The sequence below is a fragment of the Theropithecus gelada genome, chromosome 4 (genome assembly GCF_003255815.1).
Source record: "Theropithecus gelada isolate Dixy chromosome 4, Tgel_1.0, whole genome shotgun sequence".
Lineage (NCBI taxonomy): Eukaryota > Metazoa > Chordata > Mammalia > Primates > Cercopithecidae > Theropithecus > Theropithecus gelada.
The window spans coordinates 58,506,234-58,524,053 of record NC_037671.1 but is presented as its reverse complement, the minus strand read 5'-3'; the positions used below and the strand labels follow the sequence as shown (position 1 = coordinate 58,524,053).

The 17,820-nt window shown below is 38.9% G+C and overlaps 1 non-coding gene across 1 annotated transcript; it reads right to left on the bottom strand.

Annotated features, from left to right (window-relative positions):
* Nucleotides 1-3,925: 3,925 nt before the first annotated feature.
* Nucleotides 3,926-4,032, bottom strand: LOC112623864. The gene has a single exon (XR_003119223.1). It is a non-coding gene; the product is annotated as a U6 spliceosomal RNA (small nuclear RNA).
* Between the last annotated feature and the right edge of the window lie 13,788 nt (nt 4,033-17,820).

The following is a 17,820-nucleotide window of genomic DNA, read 5'->3' as shown; positions in this document are numbered from 1 at the left end:
CTTATCATGGACGCCTATTTTCTTGGGGAAATGTCACTTCATCCATTCCATAAGGTCTTTGTAAGTTGGTCTTCCATGAGCTCCATCATCCTTAGCCATAGAAATTGATATTTCATACAAGTTGTGCCAAAAATAAAGTATCCTTCCTCTAGTAACATGTTTGGGGTAGAAGTGAGTATGTGACCCTTAAGAGATCAATAAAAATCCTTTCCTGGATTGATGTACACGCTGGAAAAGACACATTCCTTTTGAAGTAGGGTGGCTGAGTTGGGAAGGTGTGAATCTGGGGCAGCTATTTGTAGTCAGGTTCTTATTCGGAAGCTGTAGAAATCCACTCTGGATGGTTTAAGCAGAAAAGAAATTTGTTAGAAGCCTGTTGAGGAGGAGATGTTGGTCAAAGGATACACAATTTCAGTTACATAGAAGGAATAAGTTCAAGAGACCTATTTTTAAATGCCCTGACTGGTTAATAACAATGTATTGTATTCTTGCAAATTGCTAATACAGTAGATTTGAAGTGTTTTCAGTACAAAAAAAAGTACATGAGGTAATGCATATATGTTAATTGTCTTGATTTAGTCATTCCATTATGTATACATATTTCAAATCATGTTATACAAGATAAATAGGTACAATTTTATATGTCTATTAAACTTTTTTTTTTTTTTTGAAACAGCGTCTTGCTCTGTCGCCTGGGCTGGAGTGTAGTGGCATGTGGCCCGATCTCGGCTCACTGCAACCTCTGCCTCCTGGATTCAAGCAATTCTTCTGTCTCAGCCTCCCGAGTAGCTGGGACTACAGGCATGTGCCACCACGCCCGGCTAATTTTTGTATTTTTAGTGGAGATGGGGTTTCATCATATTGGCCAGGCTGATCTTGAACTCCTGACTTCGTGATCCACCCGCCTCGGCCTCCCAAAGTGCTGGGATTACAGGCATGAGCCACTGCACCTGGCCTAAACATTTTTTAATAAAAATTAATTTTTAAAATAGCTTATTACCAAGTAGCAGATGGTATCCCTGGGGTGGCCAGAGAATCAGGCACTATATTCACCAACTGGAATATGGCTCTAAATTATACCATAGGCCTGGTCCAGTGAGGATACCATTGCTATCATGGCTGAGCCCTAAGCTCTCCAGCCCACAGAGCTGACACTGAGCCTAGGATGCTGGACATCACATTAGTGTAGCAGCTGCTGCTGTTGCCCCAAAAATGTGAGTTCAACAGGGAGAAGGCCTCAAAGTTTCTTTTTTTAAATTTTGCTTTCTAGCTCCAAATTTAGGAAGACCATGTCTGATTGGGGTAGTCTGGATTATATGCCAGATCCCCAGCTGCAAAGGCGTATGGGAAATCAAACATCTGACATTTTCAGTTTTTATACTGGGAGGGCACACGCCCCACCAAGACTTATGAGGCAGGAAATTCCCTAAACATAGAGAGGAGTTCCAGATGCTACAGAACAAAAGAATGGCCAATACCATTACAATAGCCACCTTCCCTATCATGGGAGAACTGGTCTGCAGGATTAAGCCAACATAAAGGAGGGAGAAAAGCCAAGAGATGGAGAGACAAAGCCCAGATGACATTATTGAAGCCTCTGAATCTAGATGTGCCTGAAGCTTTTTTTCCCCTCTCTGGCCTTACGTAAGCTGATAAATTCCCTTTTTGGCTTTAGTTACACACTCCCTTATGAGTTGAGTGTCTGTCACTTGTAAACAAGAGATTCCTGCCTTATATGGTGCTGCGTTCATTATTAGTGTAGAAATCATATTCTTGCTTCTTTATTGGGGCATTTTTACAGAGTTCTCCTTGCCAATACTTTTTGAATACCCTTGATGCGCTGACACATGGACAAGCCTGAGTGAGGAGGGAGAGAAGCCCATGCCTGTCAGCTGGCCTGGGAGGTTGGCCAGTCTCTGCCTTGTCCTGTGTAAATGCTTTCTCAGATCAAATTATCCAGATTTTCTCTAATTTTGCTCTTGTCTCCTCTATTTCAAGGAATACTGTTCTCAGCTAAAGAGAGCATGAAATCTGTGCTCTGTGTCCAGTTGCAGGGTCAAGGTGTCTGCTTTGACTGTCTCTAAGATTTATGGATTTGTACAGGAATCCATTTGTAAACATTTGATTAGAGGCCGGCTCCTTCCTCTCCAGGAGTTGGCATATGTGTGGCCCCGTGGAATTAGTGTTCTGGTGTAGGACACACCCCAAGGATTTATTCTCTGGGGGAATAAACATCTTGGAGCTGTCCCCTCATTTTCTGGGGCAGAATACTTGTTGCCTTGTCCCCCTTCACCTTCCTAAGCACCTCTGGCCTCCCTGTGTCTTGGATCCAACCCGGTCAGGGACTCACCCCAGCTCCGTGGAGCAGGGACTTGGGTATGGATTCTGGAAACTCCTTTCTGCTTGTCTGATCATCTTCACTTCTCTGATGGCCCAGGGAGCTGAGGCCTTTAGGAGAAATGGATGAGAGCTCAAGGAATTCAAATAACATATGAATGGAAAGTCTAAGGTCTTCTTGGCATCCAAAACGGTACCCATTTCTCCTAAATGGCTCAGACGCTCCTGTGGATAGAGTATTCTTTCGTCTGATGTCACTGAGAGGCTGAAATGCAGATTCTGCATGTCTCTGGCACTTCTTGGGTTTATGAGGATGGGTCCCTCTGCTCAAACTGCCCTTTCCTGGGGAACCCTGAGAAGTTCCAGGCTACCCAGGAGCTGGTGAATAGGCAGAAGAGGAAAGGCCTGGGATGGTCTGGGTGAGTGGGGGGAACCTGGGCTGAAGGCTGACGTGTCTTCCGCTTGGTTGCCCCTGAGGTGGGGCTGGGCACCTGACGATCCTGGCTGGCCCTTAAGCTGATAAAGCATTGGTCATCAGAATGCAGTAGGTTGGGCTGTGATTCCTTGCCATTCAGATGAGCTGAAGCCAAACAACTCATAAGATGTCTCTTATCTTACCCTATCTCAGTGTACACATTTAGGCCCTAAATCCTCTTTCTGCATTAGGATTTTCAGTGAATCTACTGAATAAATAGCAGATGCTGAAGAACTGAGTGATGATACATTTCTCACTTTTCAAACAGCAACTTGATGGCATTTAACTTCTCTTGAAGCTTCCAGACTCTGGAATATATCACACTTATTGGCTGAATTTCCCTTTGAACTTGGAGGGTTTTCAGCAGACATGAGTAACTGGTGAACAGAAGTTGTGGTCAGCATGTGGTGTGGATCCTAGAGGAAGTGAAAGCAGGTATTTAAGATGATCATTCAATTCTTCAAGGCATTTCCTTTTTCTATAAAAAGATTATATATTAACCTGATTAGAAATATGTAAATAAGCTGCCTCCTTCCTTTTATTTTCATCTGTTGCTCTGCAAAATCCATTCTTTCTCTGGGAATGGAAGGAACTGATGTAATTGTTCTGTGTGGAAGACAATGAAGAGCCATTGGATCCTTGCCAAGTACATTTCCTGCCAGGGCCTGTTCCTGCACTCAGTTTAATTATGAGCAATTGTTTGGGCTGTGATGTGAAGAAATATTAGAGAATGGAAAAAAAGAAGACCAGAGTTCAGAATATTATGCTACAACTGATTCATGTTTTGGCAAGAACTCTTAACTAGATTTTATGCTTTCGCCTTGTGATGGTATCATAGGGAACAGCTTTGCCATATAAGCACATAAAGCCCAATCGTACGGTTTATTTTGAAAAGGTCCAAGTAAAAGCATTTGAAAAATTCAGGAATCACACCAGCCATAGGGTAGAGTTCTGTGTTAATCATGTGCGGTGCCCTCATCAGAGGGACCGCAGTTATTTTAAACTGCATGTTAACACCACCTATATTTAGCTGGTTTGTCAAATTTTACTGCTTAGTTTTTCTTTTTTTTTTTTTTATTTTGATTTTATTTCCTTTATTGGCTTATTAGCTATAAAAATATGGAACGCTTCACGAATTTGCGTGTCATCCTTGCGCAGGGGCCATGCTAATCTTCTCTGTATCGTTCCAATTTTAGTATATGTGCTGCCGAAGCGAGCACTAGTTTTTCATATATTTGACAAATCTCACATTTTACAGAGAGGCTCTGATTAATTCTCACGGTGTGTGCTCGGAGAGGGACGTGAAGCCAGTGGAAGTTGAACTCTGTGAGGAAGGCTGGGAACAGAGACAGGTTTTTCTGGATCCGGGTCTGAATCAGGCCAACCAGGAGCCTAGTGTCCTCAAGCGGCCACTGCTGGGAACGTGATGTAGGCAAGGAGCTGGAGATCAGACTCCACATGGGCCACTGACCATTTCTGTTTTTCGATTAATAAAGGAAATGACAAATACAGAAAAGCATAACAAGAAATTTTAAGTAGCCTAATATCTCACCACCTAGAGATAACGCCTATATGGCTTCAAGTCTTTTTCTAGCTTGTGTTTACACATAAGCATATATTTTTGAATAATTACAACCATTCAACATAAACTGTTTTGTATGATACTTTTCTAATTAAAATGTATCATGAGCATTTCCCTTGCTTCTAATTCAAAGGAAAGAAGTTTTAGTAGCTGGATGTGATTACCTTTAATAGCTATACATTCACTCTGAATACCAGTTGGTTTTGTATACATATTTACTGTGGCTACTGTGGCTGTTTTAATTAGTGTCTGTTTGAATCTCATCGAGGTTGAGCAATTTTTTCATATTTATGGCCATTTATGTGATTCTTCTTTGGTGAATTGCCTATTTACATCCTTTACCCATATTTCTATGATGGAGACATTGAATTAATTCTAATTGATTTAAACATCTTGAACACATTAACTCCTTTTATCATATCTTATAAAAAATTTTCACAATTGTTTCCTTTCTTATCTTGTTCAAGATTCTTTTAAGATGGGAAGATTTACATTCTTATGCAGTCACATACATCAGGTTTTTTTCTTTATTTTTTTCTACCTTTATGTTCAGAAAAGACTCTGGGTCTCAACATCAGACACTTTTTATCCATATTTTCATTCTTTCATGGACACAATTTTACATTTAACACCCTCTCACATCTTAGATTTCTTTTGCTGTGTGATATGTAGGATGGTTTTTGATGGGTCCTGCATTTGTCTGGTATTCATTTAGTTTTGAATTGACTTATGGCTATTCTTGCCCTATTATCAGACTGCTTGAACTATTATAACTTTATAGTTTGCCTTCATTATCTTCTAGGGCAAGTCCTCCCTCTTTTTACTATTATTTCCTTCTTTAAAAAGCCATCAATGATTAAAATAACATTTTTACTTAAGTGTTTTCAATTGAATTTTGTCTTTTGGCTGTAGTTAGGAAAGATGACCAAAACAATTGGTTCTCAATATTCAGCTAATACTAGATACTCTGGATTCATACTTAGTATTTATTTGCATTGATTTCACTCCACCTAGCTTGTTTCCAAAAATGGCAGAAAATACCATGCTGCTGCCCATTCTAACAGATAGAGTCTCAGCAGTAAGCATATTACATTTTTAATGGAGAAATTATGTGGACATTTTTCTACTGAAATAGTCACAGTTAAATAAAATGAATGGTATGCCAGCATCCAGTATATATTTGAAGACTGCTGTGGAAGATTAAAAATTAGAGACCATCGAAAATTTCTCTTCCTCAGCACCACTGAGAACAGGAACAGGAAATGTCCCAAGCGACACTTGCTCACAGAGGATTAATGATAGGAAGTGACCTTGAAGCTTCGTTCCCAAGAAATAGAAACAAACTTTCCCTGGCAGCTGATGGCAGATAACTCTGAAACCAAAGGAATGTAAGTGAATTTTAAGGGGGGTGAGGAGAAGAGATTGTGGAGTAAGAACATGGTTCCAACCATGACCAACTGGAATTTTAATCAAATAACAAAGTGGTCACTGCCCTGCATAGCCACTGTTGTGCTCTTAACCAAGATTTTCTTCTTACTGCAGATAAATCGAGACATTTCACATTGAGTTTTTCCCACTGCAATGCATGAAGCTGTGTAATCATCCACCTAAGATTATCATATGAAAGAAGTGTGATTTCAATTCTTTTTGATTTGTCCACATCTCTGAAGAACACACTTTTGATGTGTATAGGTGCAGAGATTTAAAATTTTATATTTGTCTAGTACATAAAAATTATAGCTCAACAAATAAGGAATAATTTAAAACAGTAAGGTTGTCCTAGAATAACTTATTTTAATGTTTAGAATTATTTATGAAATACAAAATTACAAATATTCTGCAAATACCTACCTGCTTAGTTGTGTCAAAGGAGAGACTGTTGAACAATTTCTGGTTAGAGTGCTGAGATTTGCACAAATTAGAAAAGGTTTAAAGAAGTTTTTTTTTTCACGGTAGTTTAATTGAAGCGATTGTGTGCAAATGTTTTTGGGTGTTTATGATATACCTTTAAGAATTGTTTCTTCCAGGTGCAGTGGCTCATTCCTCTTGCCCCAGCACTTTGGGAGGCCAAGGTGGGCAGATTGCTTTAGTCCAGGAGTTCAAGACCAACCTGGGCAACATAAGGAAACTCCATCTCTACAAAAAATTTAAAACTAGCTGGGCACAGAGGTGTGTGCCTGTGGTCCCAGCTACTCGTGAGGCTGAAGCGGGAGGATCTCTTGTGCTCAGGAGTTCGAGGCTGCAGTGAGCTGGGATTCCTCCACTGCACTCCAGCCTGGGTGACAAAGAAAGACAAAAAAACAAAAAATTGTCTCAGTTCCAAGTAATAGAAAACTTTAGATGAATGAGCTTAAACAATGAGGATATTTACTAACATACGTAACAAGTAATTCAGAGGTTAATGTTCCAGAGAAGATGAATTCATTGGCTTGGTCATTTAGCTTCCTACTTTCTGCTGCTCTGCCATTCTCAGGTTCTGAGAGGGATTGGTTATCTCCCCTTATTGTGTCAAAGCGTCCTTTGTAGACACAAAATTATACTGTAGAAGAATGTGAGTGTTTTCTCTTGTTTCTCTTGAGAGGGAGGAAATGTTTTCTCGTAGTCCTCAGAAGACCGTCCTTCATAGCTTATTGGCCAGATCTAAACCAATTGCCCACTCCCAAACTCATCACTGGCAAAGGAAATGAACCGACTGTAGTTGGTTTGGACCAATCAGTTTAGACTTGGATCACATAAGGAAGGCGTAAACATGTAAACAAACAGTATTGAGATTTTACCAGCCAGGTGGGAGAGTCTATTTTGAAACAACAACCAGCATTTGAAAGTGATTTCCCATATATTATATATGAACAGTAATCAGTGAATAATGGCATTTTAAATCAATTCTAAATATTTTAAAGTTGATTTTAACTAAAATGGAAAAGCTACTAAATTAACATGTTTCTGATGAGCCATTAAAACTTTTATTTATTTGTAAGGTCACAGAGATCTTACATAGTCTTAAAATATTTACCATTCTAATCAAGATCCAACGAAAAGATTATATTTTTTGTTAAGTAAATTCAGATAAGGTTTAGATGGATGTGTTTTTAATAGTACAAAGGACACCCTAAAATCTTAGAAGTACAGTTACACTTACATGGTTGAACAGTTCTGCTAAGCACGCAAACTGGCCCAATGGGAATGAAACCATCTTACAAGCTATTGCTGCAATAGTTGCTAAAAGTGTTGTGCTCTTTTTCTTGCTGTGAAACAGTTTTCCACTTGCGGAACTGTGGAAACACTCATCTGGAAGAAACTTGAATTTATCCTTTTGAGAGGTGTTGGCCTGCGGTTCAGACCAAATCCCATCAACCTAATTGCTCCTACCACAAGGCCTCAAGAGTAAAGAATGCTCCCTTTGTTTGTAACCTGACAGAGGGGGCAGAGCTCCACAAGATATATTGCTTGCAAAAGAAGAGAGAAATATGACTTTACATGACATCCTCCTCCCAGCTAGTTGCTTTTCTGGCACTACTTAGTTGTACATTGGGATTTTTCTGCATTCTAAAAACATATTTATTTTAGAATGGGAGTAGCCCATTCTTACTCCTGATTCTCAGTTTCTGAGAATTGACATGATCCCAACCAGACACTCATCAGATTTTCCTGCTGTAGTACTTGGCTGTCAAAGCTAAAAGTCAGTCCTAGTATAAGACCAGTGATCTCTGACTTGCAGAGAGGGTTGTTATGGGAGGAAGAACACTGCTCAGGCTCAGGCTTGGTGAGGCTATGTTGTAATCAAGGTTTTGTATGTTGAGCGAGACTGTCTTACCTTTTAGTTCTTTTTTGCATGTTCCCTCCTGCTGTGGTTTCGGTGTCTGCATCCTTTTTATCTCTTTCCCTCTATCAAATCTAATAGCAGAAAAGGAATCAAATAAACTCCGTAACATACAAGGGTAAATGCTATAAGGTTAGAGACACATTTGCATTAACCTTTTCCTTGAATTTTCAAGTAAGACAAATCTCTAAGTCAAAGGCTGCATTTCTAATTGTGACATTTGGGTTTTCCATAAAAGCCGGGAAGAAAGGTTGTCTTTTTATTCTTTTTTAGGGATTATAATTCTTCTTGCAGTCCCAAAAAATCCTTCCATATACTGAGGTGGCTTCTTAATCTATAAAGGGCTTTAGTGAAAGGAAAACAGGCTTGGAAAGAAGTGGTTGTTATAGCTGGTGTAAAGATTCAGAGTTAAACCCATCAGATCAATGAAACTGTTCAATGTCACACCCACTCACCACCCTCCCCATCTGTGAGGCACTGACATATAAGAATGGTGGGAGCATTTTATTATCACATTGGAACCCACAATTTTATAACTTTGGGAGGCCTGGTAACTTTAGTGCATTAGACTATTGGGAATAGAATTGAGATAGGAATATTTTAGAAAATTATAAACACTGAATTTATGTCCTACCTACAGCCAAAGGGAAGGGGAGGCAGCTTACATTAAGACATCCTAAGCAATAAAATAGCAAAACCACTAAAAAAAAAGAGAAAGATTCAAGAACCAAGAAGTTAAATGGTAAGGGTAGGATTATACCAGAAAATTATTTATATTAAACTATTCTTAGCAGCATGTAAGTTAGTTCTGAACTTAGAATCAAGAAGGAGTTGAAAGGTACACAGGTCTGCTTCTCTTCCTGTCTAGCCATTAGGAGAGTAGAAGAATCCTAGTCCTCAGTTTAGGAAATAATCCATTATGCAAGTTTTTATGTGTGTGGGGGAATATTCAACAATACAGAGGATAAGATGATTTATTGCTGTGAGTCATTTTGGTCAAGTGTAGATAGCTATTTAAGATTAATAGAGATTTGAAAATGTGGGGGAGAGGTTTGTGGTGAGCTGTAATTGTTTTTTTTTTTTTTTTTTCCTTATAGATTTGATTCCTGGTGGTTTAGGATTCCTGAGATTAAAGGGGTTACCTTAATCCATTTTAGGAACCCCAGGAAGTATGTTTCCTGGACTTGTTATGTATGAAGCGAAGTTCTGCGGAGATAACATGGGCATCCCAGCGTAGTGTCTTGGGGAAAGGATTTTACACATGCTCACAGGGTTTATAGAGTATTCAACTCACCGGTGACTCAGAAACAAAAATGGAATCAAAATACTTTCTTGAAACTCATATAATCCCTCTTGTATAAGCCTTAAAATGTGCCCAATAATAGCTATCGTAAAAGAGACTGTGTCCTCTGCATGAGAAAATAGGCTGCTTACATTTCTGAATCTTTTTTTTTTCTGGGCTCTTTACAGAGAGAGATAACATCTAGCAAGTCGGGTAGAAAAAAATCATAGCTGCTCTTTGTAGTCTTTACTGAGGGAGAAGCAAATGGTTGCCCTAAAGCCAGGCAAGAGAAAATGAAGGGCATCAAGCTCAGCTGTCTGAGAACCAGGCAAGGCTTGTGATGGGAAAAGCAGCAGAGCACAAAGCCCCTTTCACCAGCTGCCTGTGCCATTCAGATGGTTTGCTATGGATGGAGATAAGTTGGATTTATGGGAGAGGGTCTCCCCAAAGGGTCTAGCACACAATCCTCTCTTCTAGACAAACGGGAAACCTTATTCATCTGTTAACAGCAGCCAGGAGAAAATGGCCCTTGAAGATGATATCTGTGAAAAAGCATTGTGTGCTAGTCAAAGAAACTATTTGTTTCCATGGAGGTAGAGGAATCATTGAGGGTTTTAATTCTTGCCTGCCTCTTTTCTGAAAGGTTGCTGCCTAGGTTTTCTCATTTACAGCACCTGACACTGCTACTTCTGCCAGGATCCATTAGTACTGTCTCGATGGTTCCCTCGGCCAATTACAAAGAATTTAACATTAATGAGGGGCTGGGGCACTAAAGAGCTCATCATCAGCAACTCAAGGGACAACTGGGAGAGGCACACACTCCGTCAAAGATGTAGATATTTGTTTTTTCCATTCTAATGAAATCACACAACACTCATGCTCGTAATGCACTTATCTTGGCAGCTTTCCAACCTATTGAACGCTTGCTGATTATGTCAGCCATCAAGTTTGCTGTCCAGTGCAAACTCTGAGTTTGTCCAGGTCTGTCTGTCTCAGTAATTACCTGCTCATTGATCTAATTGTTGTTCTGACTTGTCACCTATAAGCAATATAGGCATTCTTGCTCTTAAATCAGAGGTTCTCAGATTCCTGAAGTAGTTCTCATCCAAGGAAGGCACAGTCCCCTTGGGGGTTGTTTGGGAATGTATGGGGGGTATTTTGGATTGTCCAGTCAGATTTTATTAGGCAGAGAGCAGTGATGCTAAGCTTCCTGAAACACGCAGGACAGACCTATTCAGTATAAGATCTCCTCACTCCAAATGTCCAAGGTGAGTTTAAATGGACAAATATTACCCAATACCTACCTCTCAGTCCTGATGGCCCCTCCTAGGAACTTCACTTATCTCTGGATGAGGCAAATCTTCTTAGACACACAATCAACTGGTAATGCCACAGCACGACTGACCTCAAAATGGCGCCCACCATGATCTGTGGCTCAACGGGAACACCTAATTGAGTCCAAAGACCTGGATTCAAGTCTCATTCTATCATTTCCTAGTGGTGTGGCCTCTGATGAGTGACTTGACCTCTGTAAGCCTCAGTTTCCAGATCAGAAAAATGAAGGTGTGAAAGCATACCTCACAGGGCTGTGCAGATTAAAATAGACGATTAGTGTGTAATCACTTTGCAAATAAGAAGCTCCATACACTTGATACCTATTACGTGTATATGACCTGCTGCTTCTGCTGTCTGGGACACTTAGGAGAAGGAGGCCTAAGCCTGGTTCCCAGAAGGCTAAGGAAGTGAACTTTGCTCCCCAAAAGCATGCATTCATTTATGAGTTTAGAGAGGACAATTTGTCTCTCCATTTCTTGGGCACATATGTAGGACACTTGTTTTGAAGGCTGTGCATAACAGATGTCAGACATTCATGTTTTGGGGAAGAATGCCCCAAAGAAGTTACTGAGTCACTGATTGTCTCTTCTGGCTTTTGGTAGTGCCTGACCCTGATGAAGATTCAGGGCAGAGATGTTGCAAAGAATGTGGGAGAAAGGCATCATTGTCATAAGCCCTGGAAACGTAAGGGGCAATGTTGGAGGGGGGCTGTAGGGTTTGCTGCCAAGTGGAAGAATTATAAAGTTTTCAAATACGCACCAGCCCAAGGTCTGGGATGAAACACACAAACAGCTAGGGACTTGCACAGCAACAAGAGAAGGTTGCTGAGGTTCTTAATAGAGGGGCCTAGGTGGTGGAGGTGGTAGGAGTAGGGAGAGCTGATCCATGCAGACTGTGTATAAATGCTGGCAGGAATTCAGGAACAAGAGAGGTTGTGCCCATGTGGAAAGTAGAGAGAGGTGTCTTCATGGTGGGTGGATTGGCAGGGGAGCATATCTTTCAAGGAAAGGCCCAGAAGGAGATGCCAGAGGGAGAGCCAAAATCAGCGTTTTCTTAATCATGGGGCCACTGTTAACTTGAGTAAATTTGGTAAAATGTATTTGAACAAATTTAGTAAAAGTCTCAATATTTTAAACCACTCAGTCCTTTACCTACCAGTCTATTTTAAATCAGGGATCCCAAATTATTGGCTTGATCAAATTGGCAAAATTACTTATTTTATTTAAAATTTAAAAATAATACATACTTATTGTAGAAAATTTAGAAAATAGAGCTAAGCAAAAATAGGAAAACTTAAGGCACTCATAGTCCCACCACATAGAGATAACCATGGTTAACATTTTGGTGAGTTTCCTTCAGACTCTATTATACATTTAAAATATAATAACTGAGAACATACTTTATATAATCTTTTTCACTTGCTATACTGCTAGTATCTCTCTAGCTTGCCTGAACTTGCTACTTGTCAATAGTTTGTCATCTGGCAATTTTAGGGTGCCCCTGTGGTAGTAGGAGGTGGCGGACAGGTCAGGGGTGGATTGGGCAAGGGTTTCCAGGGGCAAGCGCTCATTGTGTTCAGTTAACCTGGAGACCTGATTCATATCCTCTTAGTGACCAGGAAGGTGACTGTTCCTGATGGAAGGCCAAACAGCCAGTGAGCCAAAGGAAAAGGTTACTTCTGTTTGAAAACAATGCTTGATATCCTTATGGATGAACCGTGGACACTTTGAGCTGTGCTTCCTTACACAGGCTTCAGTAGAAATGTGACTTAAAGAGATATTGGTTGCCTTTATGTTATTTATGTTGTAGAAAAGAACACACACACACACACACACACACACACACACACACACACACACACATACCACTCATAACCCCACAGAGATAACTGCTTTGACTTTTTGATTTTTTTATGCTTGGATCTTTGGTACTTAATCTAAAATAATTCTACCAATCAGAGATTCCTTTTACTACCATTTTGGTGTCATTATTTTTAAAAACAAAATTGTAGTTATTCTGATTTGCAGCTTCTTCTTCTTCCTGTAGTAACCAAGTGTTTTCCTTTAGCCACTGGATAATCTTCTACATCATTTCAAACGGGTACCTGATAGTCCATTGAATGGACTATAAGGATGAAAAAGAATCCTTTGTCACGGAGCATTTAGGTTATTTCCAACTTTAGGCTTGTTTTCAAATAATGTTTATAATATTAAAAATAAAATTAAGCAAATAATTGTGCAACCTGCAAACAAAATCATGATCACTGAATACCATGGTTATTCTTTTATGAGACAGAGCATGACATGGAAAAATCTCAGGAGACAGACATCCCACTGGCTCTGCTTTTGAGGATGTAGTTTAGTCTCATCCTCTTGTTTTACACTGTAGGGAACTGAGAGTCAACAAACCTGAACTACCTCTTCCAACCACAGAACAAGCAAATCATAAAACCCGAAAGTCTCTGACTTGCTGTCTTATGCCTTTTATTTGGTTAATATTGATTGATTGATTGATTGAGACAGAGTCTTGCTCTGTCACCCAGGCTGGAGTGCAGTGGCACAACCTCAGCTCACTGCAACCTCCACCTCCCAGGTTTGAGTGATTCTCCTGCCTCAGCCTCCCAAGTAGCAGGGATTACAGGTACGCGTCTCTACGCCTGGCTTAATTTTGTATTTTTAGTAGAGACGGGGTTTCCCCATTTTGGCCAGACTGGTCTTGAACTCCTGACCGCAGGTGATCCACCCACCTCGGCCTCCCAAAGTGCTGGGATTACAGGCATGGTCCACCATGCTCAGCCTATTTGTTTAATATTTAAATCCAATATTCTTAGATCTAAAAATATAAATAAGTAACAAAAAAGGTGGGGATTGTTGCTGATAATAATTCCAACATCCTTTCTACCTGAGACTTATAGAATCATATTTCTGTTATTCAAATATATTTCCATTTATTTTAGGGATGATTCCCTGGAAAGATACTGTGTGTATTTGGTGTTGTCAACCTATACAATTTTGGTTTTAAATCTTTTCAATGCCTTTTTAAACTCATGCTGGCAACTTTTTGCTAAAATGTTTTTACCTGTTGCTATTGCATTGTTCCATCCCCTTCCATTTTGGTTTCTATTTCTGTGAACTCTTGCCACCACATCATCACTCTGAGTCCTCAGGTTCACAGTGTTTATTATGGCTTGGACTCTTTTCATATTTAATAAAAGGGCCTGTTCATATCTTTCATCGGGTTTGCAATAATCTCAGTATCATGCACATCCCTGAGTCTAGCATCTGTTCTCCCTGACTTTGCAATTTTGAATTCCGCTATTGTAACCTTCAAAGTGGTCCATATCACACCAGTGTGAAGTCGAACAGATGCCATGGCACAATGCAACTGGCTTTACTCTCTTTATGTGCTCAACCTATTATGTGGTAGATATGACACAACCCTCCCTTCACTCCCCTGTCACTTTTAGTAGTCTAAGCCTTCTGCTTTATCATCACCATTGTATCTTCAAGGACTCCCAATTCCAGGAGAATGATTTAAAATCCTGTGAAAAAGAATCATTGCTTCAAAACCTCTCTCTCTCATTCTTTTTAGGTCAATAGAAATTTTCATTTATCTGATTATTTGCAGCGCAAACACAATTATTCAGTGATGTTTTGAGCACATCATATCTTGCTAGTTTATTATTCCACAGTTTGCAATGACTCTTTGCAGAAGGAGGATCACAAATTAGATTAAGGAATATGTTTCATTTCCTTTGATCTAGGACATGGATAGGACTTCAGAGACTCCAGCAACTCTCCTTTGTCCTGCTTTTCAGACTCACATAATAGAACATCAATCTTGCAAAGGATCTCTCTGCCAAAACCACTGAGTTTAATTTAATAGGCTACTTGATTAAGACTGGAAGTCTTTATCTTCCATCCTCCATTAATATATCAATCTTAAGCATGACTAAAAAATGGGTACATTACTCATAAAGATAAATTTGTGGATGTGCTCAGAAATGTCTCCTTTAGAATAATCAATAACAGATGCCCAATTACCTCATATTTTCAGGTTTAAAATGTGACTTTATTAATGTAATAACGAATTACAAGACAAACAGAAAAAAACCCAAACCAACCAACCCCCACCTACTTCCACGATCTGATTCCAGGAACTGAGCTGAAGAAAGGTATTGTGAGGTGCTTTGGTGCCCTCTGGCGGGTAATCATCTGAACAACACAGATGTCGTTTAGTCGTGGTTCATTTTGAAGGGTCCTTGGAAATCTGTTCCAATCCCCAAACTATAGGAGACAAAACAGAGCCTATGGGGCCCAGTGACTGGCCCAAAGTTCCAGGAAATCGTTATCCTGTGTCAGCCATATTGAAGCATTCTTGTTAAGGTTACTGGATAAGTATATAATTATCATATATTTGAAATTGTTTTCAGAAAATATTATCAGAAAAATTCTTCCACAGAGTAATTTTAGTGTGGAATGATCTGACGTGTTTTATGGTAACTTTTAGACGACGAAATTTTATTTTAGAAGTGAATTATAGTCAGTTTAAATTCTTACTAAATTCTATGAAAGTTTTGAGAAAAATTATTCAATATATTATAGATAGGAAATGTAACATTGATAAAATAGAAAAATTGCCATGCTTTAACCAAACATCTGTTGAATGGAAGTTTTTTTTTTGTTTTTTTTTTTTAACCATTGGGAAGGGAAAATACACCACATTATACTGTTGTATAAGACAAAACTTCTACTCATATTCCTACAGCTCTATTTATCCATATGACTATAACGTGCATTTTCATGCAATTTGAAATATTAATAAATGTGAGTTTTCCAGAATATTTGGATATTATAGGTTTTTTTCTTTCTTCTTTAATTTATATTCTTTGAGTATCTCTCCTGACTTGGGGACATGTTTGGTGGAATTCCATATTTTAATGCTAAACTTTTCTTCTGATACAATTTAAATTCCAGCAAGATTTAATCAAAACTACTAGAAGCTTAAAAACATAGAGAATTGAATTATGGGTGTGTATACCAGTGGGTTAGAGTTGTTTTAATTTCTATTTTTCTTTCTCTTTCTGCCTCTTTAGGATGTTGAATTTTATCACTCATGTAGACAAGAGATCTAGGGAAAGAGGAGAAGGGAAGATATAAATCAAATTACACTTTGTAATCATCATTTAAAGATTCAAATTCAGACAGAATTCAAATTCAGAAATCAATAGTTTAGAGAGGACATTTATATTAAATTGTAATGTAGCATCATCTGTCTCAAACTTGGTTTGGGGGATTTTTTTTTTTTTTACATATTAAAATTTCAGATTATCTTCAAATGTTGCTTGATTTGATTCAAGCAGATTTGGCAACTAAAAAGTCCCAACAACAACAGCAAGAACATCTACATCTTGTTGAGAATGGACTAGGTGTGAGCCACTGCACTTGTCCTTCTCTATCTTGCATTCCCTGAAACCTAAAACCATATCAAAAGTGACACACATCATCATTTTATATATCCCTTAGGAAAAAGGTGCAACTAAAATATTGCTAAATGCTTTAATATCACATAGAGTTTCATTGTATATATATTGAAAGAGCTGTATTGGGCTTAGCTAGACATTGATTCTTTCATCATATATCACTCTTGTGCATGTATAAAAAGGTAGGTACAAAGAAATTGAGGTATTTCTAAACTTTTTGCGTTCAGTCTATCTTCACTGAATCACTCTGACTCAGAATTGTTGAGGTTCTTGATTCACTACCAATATTGTCTTCTGTGGGTAACAGCATTTCTTAAAAGATGCCTATTTTCTCCCATGCCACTGATACCTCTTCTGCAAGGCTTGGCGTGCCATGATGCATTCTTGAGGTGTCAGCAGAAGGTTTCCAGAGAATAACCAGGACCCAAACTCCTTTCTCAAATGGTTCTGAGAACTTTGTTATTGTTTTCTGTCGTTGCTGAAGATAATTAAAATTTCTCCATGGCAGAGCCCTGCTGCCCAATTACAAAAATAACATCAGCAGATCAGTCTCCACAATCCCGAAGCAATCACTGCAGCTTTGATGATTTTGGTACAGGATGTGGTGAAAAATGTTATGGTTAATCTTCATTTGTTTTTCAAAAATCACAGTCAGAGCCCACTTAGATTTTATAAGTACTTTCGCACATTGTATGGTGTCTTGTGTATTTCTTTCACCTCCACTGGAAGTTGAGTTCCAGTCATGCTACCAGTGTTAACGGGTTTGTGCATGGACAGGTGATGATAGCTACATGTGGCTACACTCTTACCGATGGCAATTGAAGATGCTGTAGATTGTAAGATACACTTCCATTCTGGAGATGCTCAGACATGGGGAGAAATAATTTTTCAAAGCAGTAAAGTATGATGTGTTACTCTTTAATTTCCATTATAACCTTGTGAGGTAGATATTGCTTTCTCTAATTTACAGATGATTCAGTGAAACTATAGCGCTAAAGGAAGATTTAAGAATACAGAGAACAGACTTTGTAAGAGGAATGGTTACCTTGAGTTAGTCCTTTTTAAGTAATTAGATGAAATGAGGAGTGATTGTTTCAGTTCATGAGACCTGGTATCAGGTATGTATCTTTTTTACAAAGAAGTAAATTTATCATATATATCGTCTTTAGAGGGCCCGGAAAAAAAAATGCACAGGATACTGCAGAATGTGTAAAAGTACTGATAAGATGTAACCAACCTCTAGGTTTCATTTCTGAAAAACAAATAGAGATGCATTTCATAACATTTTTTCATTGTCTCCTGTACCAAAATAATCGAAGCTGCCATGATTGCTTCAGAATTGTGGAGACTGAACTTTTGATGTTATTTTTGTAACTGGGCAGCAGGGCTCCTCCATGGAGAAATTTTAATTATTTTCAGCAAAGATCTAAAAGCTTCTTCAGAGAGAAGTGCTTCACAGCAGGAACTGGTGGCTAAGAGATTCATCCTATCGAGACAAGAATGTGTC